The sequence below is a fragment of the Oryx dammah genome, unplaced genomic scaffold (assembly GCF_014754425.2).
Source record: "Oryx dammah isolate SB20612 unplaced genomic scaffold, SCBI_Odam_1.1 HiC_scaffold_12, whole genome shotgun sequence".
Classification (NCBI taxonomy): Eukaryota; Metazoa; Chordata; class Mammalia; order Artiodactyla; family Bovidae; genus Oryx; species Oryx dammah.
Genome location: NW_024070196.1, coordinates 395,206 through 404,927, shown reverse-complemented (window position 1 = coordinate 404,927; position 9,722 = coordinate 395,206). Strand labels below are relative to the sequence as shown.

Below are 9,722 nucleotides of genomic sequence, written 5' to 3'. Positions count from 1 at the left end.
GCCTGCCCTTCCTGACAGCCTGCCCTGTGGATTTCAGACTTGCCTAGCCAACCCCCACAATTGCAGAAGCCAGCTCCTTAGATATATTTCTTCTGGTTCTGCCCCACTAATGGATCACTGACTGATACAAAAGGTGGTAGGGTACAGGGGTGAGTGGGAGTGTAACCTGATACCTAGGAGCAAGTTGCAGTGTTAAGAGATTCAGCTTAGGTTACATTGAGAAAGTAAGATTTGAGCAGACTTGATAGAGGCAAGCATCGTTCCTTTGCGACAGTGGTTCCAGGAAGAAAGAACTGCTAAAACAAAGTCCCTAATGTAGGCAGCTTTGAAGAAGGCATCCAGTGTAGCTGCTGCAGAGTGTAAGCATAGCAAGCAGATGAGAGGATGTCAGGAGGTAAGGGTCAAGAGCAGAGGGCTTAGACATTTTAATGACCTTACACTTTACTTGGAGAGACCCAAGAACCATTGCCCAGTTTTGAAAGAGGGGTGCATAATCTGACTTATCTTTGTGAAGGATCATTTACATTTTAAAAGACGACTCTGTTGAGAACAAACTACTGGATGGAGAACACGACAGCAGAAACAGGGGAATCTGGTGAAGTGCTCTAGTAACTCAGGCAGCAGGATGTTTGAAGTGAGATTCAAAGACAGTCTTGACATTCAAGTGGTTCACATTTGATTGCTTGCTACCCATACCATACCAATTCTTAAACATTTTTAATATCCCTCTGCTCAAGGGACAAGGAGGAAGTAGGCAGTCAATGAATGCAGACATGAAAGTTTTAGTCATGTGCAAAGGCACAGGAATATAAGAAGGCTAAGCACATTCACAAGTCTCCAAGATCACCATTATGGCTGGAACCACTGATAAAGAATAATAAATAACTACTGACATAAGCATAAACCTTGTCCCACACTCTTCTCTAAATACCTTTTATGTACCATAGAAAAACTCATTTACCTATGTATCAGCTAACTATTACTACATAAGAAATTGCTCCAAAACTGAATAACTCAATCATCACTTAATTGCTAAAGATTCTGTGGGTTGGCAATTTGGATTTAGTTGGTTAAATTCATCTCTGCTCCATATTGGGTCACCTGGAAGCACTCATGTGTTTACAATCACTTGGCACGTTAGCCAGACTGACTAGTTCCAAATGGCCTCATTCACATGTCTAGTAGTTGACCAAGGGAAGGTGGGATGGGGGTGGGTTAGCTGAACAGTTGTCTCTCACCAACCAGCAAGTCTACCCAGGCTTCTCCAAGCGGTGGCTGAGTTAAAAAAAAAAAGCAGCAAACGAGAGAGTGTAAAAACACAATGTACACACACTGATCAAGCCTCTGCTTCTGTCTTTGGCCAAAGAGGCCACGTGGTGAAACCAAATCAATATCATAGGGGATGTCACAAAGGCATGAGTTCAGGGAGGCATGACTCACTAGGTTTGGCAGTATCAGCACCAAGCATCGATGCTTTTGAACTGCAGTGCTGGAGGAGACTCTTGAGAGCCCCTTGGACTGCAAGGAGATCCAACCAGTCCATTCTAAAGGAAATCAGTCCTGGGTGTTCATTGGAAGAACTGATACTTTGGCCACCTGATGTGAAGAGCTGACTCATTGGAAAAGACCCTGATGCTGGGAAAGATTGAAGGCAGGAGGAAGGAGGGGACGGCAGAGGATGAGATGGTTGGATGGCATTACCGACTCAATGGACATGAGTTTGGGTGGACTCTGGGAGTTGGTGATGGACAGGGAGGCCTGGCATGCTGTGATTCATGGGGTCGCAAAGAGTCGGACACGACTGAGCAACTGAACTGAACAGTGATCTACCAGTCTTTATTAAAAACTCCAAGAGGTATGTCTTGTTAATATATCCATTTTTCAAATGAGGAAACTGAAGCCAACAAGTGTTGTATACCCCATACAGAAAGCAAGGCCAAAGTCTGGACCCAGTCTAGCTCCAGAGATTGAGGAGAAACCAGGCAGTGGGTCCAGGGGGTGATGGGCCTGGAACACTCTCCAGGTCAGTGTGACTATGATGGAGGTCTGGGCTGCAATGACCAGAGGGCTTGCAAGTGGGATACCTGAGAAAAAGGAGAGAATAAAGCTTTAGCCAAGAAATGGAATCAGGGTTACAGACTGGGAGAAGAACAAACCTCAAACCGAACTGTAGAGGCAGGTGGAGGCATAAATGGAAGCCAGCACCAAGGAAGGTGAAGGGAATAGAGAGAGAGCAGAATGTTCTTTATGTGTCTCATCGTTCTACAGACAAAAGGGGTACATTTAAAAGTGATGTCCGTTTGTTAATTTTATATCCTGCAACTTTGGGGAGGGACGTGGAGGGGGGTTCAGGATGGGGAACATATGTACACCCATGGCTGATTCATTTGAATGTATGGCAAAAACCACTACAATATTGTAAAGTAATTAGCCTCCAATTAAAATAAATTAATTAATTTTTAAAAAATAAAATAAAAGTGACATCTGGTTTTGTAGCAATTTATCTGGAGTCATGGCCATCACAGTAAAAATAAAATTCTGCTTTACTCCTTTTTGTGAGGGTGTGGGTATATGTAAAAACTGGGAATAGTGAATGTGCTGAAATACCAGTGAGCAGCTCCGAGCAGCTCTGAGTGTATTTATAGATGTCAAACACACGAAACACGCCCACACCACACACCCGCTTCCAGGGATCCAGAAGGTGGGGAGATTAATACCAAGGGTACATGGGTGGGCTGTGCCCCACATGGCTGTGCAGGGCATCATCACTTAAAGATCCTCTAGAGTACCCAGTCAGGGTTAGCATAGCTGTAAGATGAATGATTGGAAGGCTTGAAAACAAAATTATTTTGAATGCAAGGTTTTTCTTCCTTCAAACACAGGCCCTGTCATAATCTGCTGAATATCTCAAGACGTGTTCTTTGTGACCTCAGGTGAATGGATAGATAACAGGATGAGAAAATTCTCTATCATCAGTATTAACAATAAAATATGTTGATTTTCTGATCATGGATACCTTATTTTTAAAAAAGCAATAGGCTTTCTAGACAGAGCTGCCTGGCTCTACTGGTGTGAAAGGCAGAGGTCCATAACAGGAACAGGAGGAATAAGCATTCAGATCAGAGGGTGCTTCCTGACTTCCGATGCTCCAAGGTTTGAGAATAAAACCCTTAAACTTGAGAATCACTTCTAACCAATAGTAGTCTAACCAATAGTAGTTAGACTATTTACCAACTAAATAATTGGTAAATAGGCAATTTACCAACTAAATCCAAATTGTCAACCCAATAGTAGGCATGAAAAACAGGGGCCGTGCTGACCTTTTGATTTGTCATCATTAGTGGCAATGAAGACATTGTTTGCCAGAGAAGTTGTCACTTTTTCACTGCAGAAAAAGAAGGGAAATAAATTATTGTGAGACCCAGGCTTAGAATAGATAGTACAAAAGACTGAGGACATCTGCTTTTCTGTTAAGTGCCCAGAACAGAAAAGATTGGCAGAGACTCAGAAATGCTCGCTACGGGAGAGAACACAGGCATGTCCTAGGCTTTCCTAGACCAAGTGTGCCTCAAAGATTCTGAGGCACTAGACATCTACTGAGTGCCTCCTCTCTGCTGCCTAGCAAACAAGAAATTCACCAGTGAACAGAACACAGCTTCTTCCTCAAGGAAGTGATAATCCAACTTTGCTTTCTAGGACTTTGCAGCAACTAAAGCACTATTTCTTGGAATCAGATCTGCTCATTTGTTTTATTTTCATTTTTATCTGTCACTTTTCTTGAAGGAAAGTTACACAGCTCAAAATAGCCTGGAGTTAAAACTCCCCTTGGGGTCCTCCACACCATTCTATGCAAAACAAAGAACTTTCTCACTTGAAGGAAAAAATGAACATTAAGGTTGATTATGCCCAGCTCCCAGCCGTTCCCAGCCTCTGGCCGATCTCCAGAATTCCTTGCTCCAGCCGTTTAAGAGATTACTAATCTAAACAACCTTGGAGAAGAACAGGCCCCCTTAAGACAGTAGATTTCGACATATATACTTCTTCTTTTCTTGGGTTAGTGCAGCAGCTCACTAATCTGACTGCTGTCTCTTCTCCCCTCATTAAAGGTGATCTGTTCCTGTAAAGTGCTGGTCTCGGACTCGTTCTTTCTCTGAACCTCACTTTCTCTAATTTCCTTACCCTACACTTCTGCCACTAGTTTCTTCAGAAATTTAATAGGTGGTGGACTTGAGTTTTTATTTCTAGTCTCTCATGTCTAATTTCTCGGGAGAAGAGGCAGATTAACAATGTTACCTCTTAGGACTTTTCAGTGACTCACTTGTCAAGGTTTCTAAATTCACAAAGGCTCAGTGACAAGAGAAGACATCTCATTTTTTGAGCTGTTAATTCCTCCTTTAGGTATAAGCCATCTTCTATTTAAACATGATTTCATAATGAGTTCTTTTTAGCATAATAATAATAAGAAAAAAATTATAGATGCTCCTTTATTACCTTTAAATTCCCTGTCAGTCACTACACATGACTGCTGTGGCCTGTGACAAACAGTCATGACATGTCTGCGACTGCCTGTCACTCAAAGGGGAAACCAGAGAAGCGCTGAATGCATCTGGCTTCTGGTCTCCCGTACATCCCGGGATTTCATTTTATTTTTTTCCCTTTTTTGATCCTCTGAGGGAAAACCTTAAGCTTCTGGCCAAGTTCATAGGAATAGGGAGACATATATGAAGGTCATTTACTGAAAAGAAGGAAAAAGGGATGGGGCCAAGACACATTTCATCATTTTTCTGGAGCAAGACAGCTCTCTATGTAGAACAGCCTTCCTGTCTGCACAAACATCAGTAGTGTCCTGCAGGAGATGTAAGGTTCTCTCCTCCAGCACCAACGGGCCTCAGGGGAGAAGAGCCCAGAACAAGGGAAAAAAACAACAGGACACCAGGACAAGCAACACAAAACTGTTGCTCTTCTAGATTCAAAGTTCAGTGATCTGTGGAGATTCAGAGGTGAAAGAGAAAGGAGGCAGGGATGGTTTTTGAATTGAGCCTTGAAGGGTAGATGGGGTTTCCACTCAGAGATGATGAATGGTGAGAGATAAAGATCTCCTTCTGCTGTGGTGTGAGCTTGGGACTCTTGTCTCCCCAAGATTCAGTATCATCCACTCTTAAAAATGAGGACTGGGACTTCCCTGGTGGCCCACTGGTAAAGAAAAATCCACTTTTCAGCTTTCCTCCGCTGCTGCTAAGGTCTTCAGTCCTTCCAAGGAAGCTTCCATCATTTGGGGGCGAGGTCCTCACATCAACTGGCGACTAGCACTGCACCTGGCAGCCCCTACCTAGCCCTCACTCGTACCATGGTCCCGGTCTTGGAGCTCGCCTGCATCTACTCGGCCCTCATTCTGCACAACAATGAGGTGATGGTCATGGAGAATAAGATCAATGCCCTTATTAAAGCAGCTGGTGTAAATGCTGAGCTTTACTGCCAGGATTGTTTGCAAGAGGTTTGGCCTATGTCAACATCAGAAGCCTCATCTGCATTGTGGGGGCTGATGGACCTATCCTATCCACCACTGCTGCCCCAGCTGAGGAGAAAAATGTGGAAGCAAAGAAAGAAGAATCTGAAGAGTCTGATGATGACATGGGCTTTGGTCTTTTTGACTAAAGCTCTTTAGTAACACATTCAATACAAAGCTCTTTAAAAAAAAAAAAAAAAAAGGTAATCTGGCTTCCAGTTCAGGGACATGGTTCGATCCCTGGTCAGCGAACTAATACCCCACATGCCGCAGAGGCAACTAATCTCCGTGGAACACAACAAATGAACTCAGTGCTCTGTAACCAGCAGGACACAACTAGAGAGCCTGCACATTGCAACTAAGACCCGACAACAGTCAAGTAAATAAATAAATGCTTAAAAATAATGATAAGTAGGTAAATAAAATAAAAATGAGGAGTGGAGAGTATGGAAGGTTTCCCTCAGCTCAGCTTTTGTCCCAGTGTGCTGCTGCTGCTGCTAAGCCGCTTCAGTCGTGTCCAACTATGTGCGACCCCATAGACAGCAGCCCACTAGGTCTCCCGTCCCTGGGATTCTCCAGGCAAGAACACTGGAGTGGGTTGCCATTTCCTTCTCCAATGCATGAAAGTGAAAAGTGAAAGTGAAGACGCTCAGTCGTGTCCGACTCTTAGCGACCCCATGGACTGCAGTCTCTGTCCATGGGATTTTCCAGGCAAGAGTACTGACTGGGTTGCCATTGCCTTTTTTGCAGATTACAGCTAACCATGCTTTTTCCCACCTGCCTTCCATTTTATGCCACATTTTGTCTTCCTCCGTTTGCTCCCATTTATCCTCTTTACGTTAATAATTAAATGATTACAGCTTATGTAAATATATGTGGGGGAGTTGCTCAAGCCTGTGCTTTGCTGGGTGGTTCCTGTTCCCTCTCCAGCCTTACTGAGCTCTACTTTGTTCTCATCACTTCCAAAGAATGTTCTGGATTCTTACCTTTGTCTACACCATCTCCCAATACAGTGCTTATATGGAGAAAGAATCAGATAAATATTCATTAAGACTTCCCTGTGGCTCAGCTGATAAAGAATCTGCCTGCAGTGTGGGAGACCTGGGTTTGATCCCTGGGTTGGGAGATCCCCTGAAGAAGGGCAAATATACATTAGCAAAATAAACCCACAACGTTTTCCCAAATCTTGTTTAATGTTTCAATGAGTATTCTAGAAATAGCTAATCAAATTGTAAGGAACTGCCATTTGGACTGCTTTCCACGAGGTTTGTAGACATGACATGATTACCATTCTTGTGTGATAAAGGTAATAAAGAGGATACCAGTAATATCTCCTTAAAAAAATCTAGTGTTTAAGAAGATGAAAGTACAGCCACTATGAAGAACAGTGTGGAGATTCCTTAAAAAATTGCAAATAGAACTGCCTTATGACCCAGCAATCCCACTGCTGGGCATACACACTAAGGAAACCAGAATTGAAAGAGACACATGTACCCCAATGTTCATCGCAGCACTGTTTATAATAGCCAGGACATGGAAACAACCTAGATGTCCATCAGAAGATGAATGGATAAGAAAGCTATGGTACATATACACAATGGAGTATTACTCAGCCATTAAAAAGAATACATTTGAATCAGTTCTAATGAGGTGGATGAAACTGGAGCCGATTATACAGAGTGAAGTAAGCCAGAAAGAAAAACACCAATACAGTATACTAACACATATATGGAATTTAGAAAGATGGCAATGATGACCCTGTATGTGAGACAGCAAAAGAGACACAGATGTGTAGAGCAGACTTTTGGACTCTGAGGGAGAGGGAGAGGGTGGGATGATTTGGGAGAATGGCATTGAAACATGTATACTATCACATAAGAAACGAATCACCAGTCTATGTCTGATGCAGGATACAGGATGCTTGGGGCTGGTGCAAGGGGATGACCCAGAGAGATGTTATGGGGAGGGAGGTGGGAGGGGGATTCAGGATTGGGAGCTTGTGTACACCTGTGGTGGATTCATGTCAATGTATGGCAAAGCCAATACAGTATTGTAAAGTAAAATAAAGTAAAAATAAAAATTTAAATAAATAAATAAATATTAAAGTTAAAAAAAAAAAAGAAGATGAAAGAATTCTATGATGGCAAGGTCACAACATTTTTACTTTTTCTGAAGAAAGTGTGTGCTAAGTAAATTATTAATGAAAAAAATTCCGGAGAGCACTATTAGCCTTCTTTCAGAAGATGCAGCACCCTTGATATTGTGTGGCAGCACTTATTTGCATGTTCAGTTCAGTTCGTTCAGTCACTCAGTCTTGTCTGACTCTTTGCGACCCTATGAATCACAGCACACCAGGCCTCCCTGTCCATCACCAACTCCTGGAGTTCACCCAAACTCATTTGCATCAAGTCGGTGATGCCATCGAGCCATCTCATCCTCTGTCATCCCCTTTTCCTCTTGCCCCCAATCCCTCCCAGCATCAGGGTCTTTTCCAATGAGTCAACTCTTCACATGAAATGGCCAAAGTACTGGAGTTTCAGCTTTAGCATCAGCTATTTGCATTAAATGATAGCAAATTAAAAATGACTTTTATCTACATGTTAAAAAAATTCCCAATAATACCTTCCTTGGAAGTTTTGTGGAAATTAGCACATGTTCCAGGGGACCTTTAAAATACAAACTTGTAGATCTCAAAAATAACTTTGTAAATCAGACTTTGATTCACTTGAGTCTTCCAGATGACATTCCTAAATAACTAAGAAGAGGTGGCAAGAATACACAGAAGAACTGTACAAAAAAGATCTTCATGACCCAGATAATCACAGCGGTGTGATCACTAATCTAGAGCCAGACATCCTGGAATGTGAAGTCAAGTGGGCCTTAGAAAGCATCACTACGAACAAAGCTAATGGAAGTGATGGAATTCTAGTTGAGCTGTTTCAAATCCTGAAAGATGATGCTGTGAAAGTGCTGCGCTCAATATGCCAGCAAATTTGGAAATCTCAGCAGTGGCCACAGGACCGGAAAAGGTCAGTTTTCATTCCAATCCCAAAGAAAGGCAATGCCAAAGAATGCTCAAACTACTGCACAATTGCACTCATCTGACATGCTAGTAAAGTAATGCTCAAAATTCTCCAAGCCAGGCTTCAGCAATACGTGAACTGTGAACTTCCTGATATTCAAGCTGGTTTTAGAAAAGTCAGAGGAACCAGAGATCAAACTGCCAACATCCATTGGATCATGGAAAAAGCAAGAGAGTTCCAGCAAAACATCTTTTTCTGCTTTATTGACTATGCCAAAGCCTTTGACTGTGTGGATCACAATCAACTGTGGAAAATTCTGAAAGAGATGGGAATACCAGACCACCTGACCTGCCTCTTGAGAAGTCTGTATGCAGGTCAGGAAGCAACAGTTAGAACTGGACATGGAACAACAGACTGGTTCCAAATAGGAAAAGGAGTATGTCAAGGCTGTATATTGTCACCCTGCTTATTTAACCTATATGCAGAGTACATCATGAGAAATGTTGGACTGGAAGAAACACAAGCTGGAGTCAAGATTGCTGGGAGAAATATCAATAACCTCAGATATGCAGATGACACCACCCTTATGGCAGAAAGTGAAGAAGAACTAAAATGCCTCTTGATGAAAGTGCAAGAGGAGAGTGAAAAAGTTGGCTTAAAGCTCAACATTCAGAAAGCAAAGATCATGGCATCTGGTCCCATCACTTCATGGGAAATAGATGGGGAAACAGTGGAAACAGTGTCAGACTTTATTTTTGGGGGGCTCCAAAATCACTGCAGATGGTGATTGCAGCCATGAAATTAAAAGACACTTACTCCTTGGAAGAAAAGTTATGGCATATTCAAAAGCAGAGAAATTACTTTGTCAACTAAAATCCATCTAGTCAAGGCTATGGTTTTTCCTGTGGTCATATATGGATGTGAGAGTTGGACTGTGAAGAAGGCTGAGTGCCAAAGAATTGATGGTGTTGGACTGTGAAGAATGTTGAGCACCAAAGAATTGATGCTTTTGAACTGTGGTGTTGGAGAAGACTCTTGAGAGTCCCTTGGACCGCAAGGAGATCCAACCAGTCCATTCTGAAGGAGATTAGCCCTGGGATTTCTTTGGAAGGAATGATGCTAAAGCTGAAACTCCAGTACTTTGGCCACTTCATGCAGAGTTGACTCATCGGAAAAGACTTTGATGCTGGGAG

The 9,722-nt window shown here is 42.6% G+C and overlaps 1 pseudogene; it reads left to right on the top strand.

The window, feature by feature from the left end:
- The first annotated feature begins 5,347 nt into the window (after positions 1–5,347).
- Positions 5,348–5,694, top strand: LOC120871428 (annotated as a pseudogene).
- Positions 5,695–9,722: the final 4,028 nt, after the last annotated feature.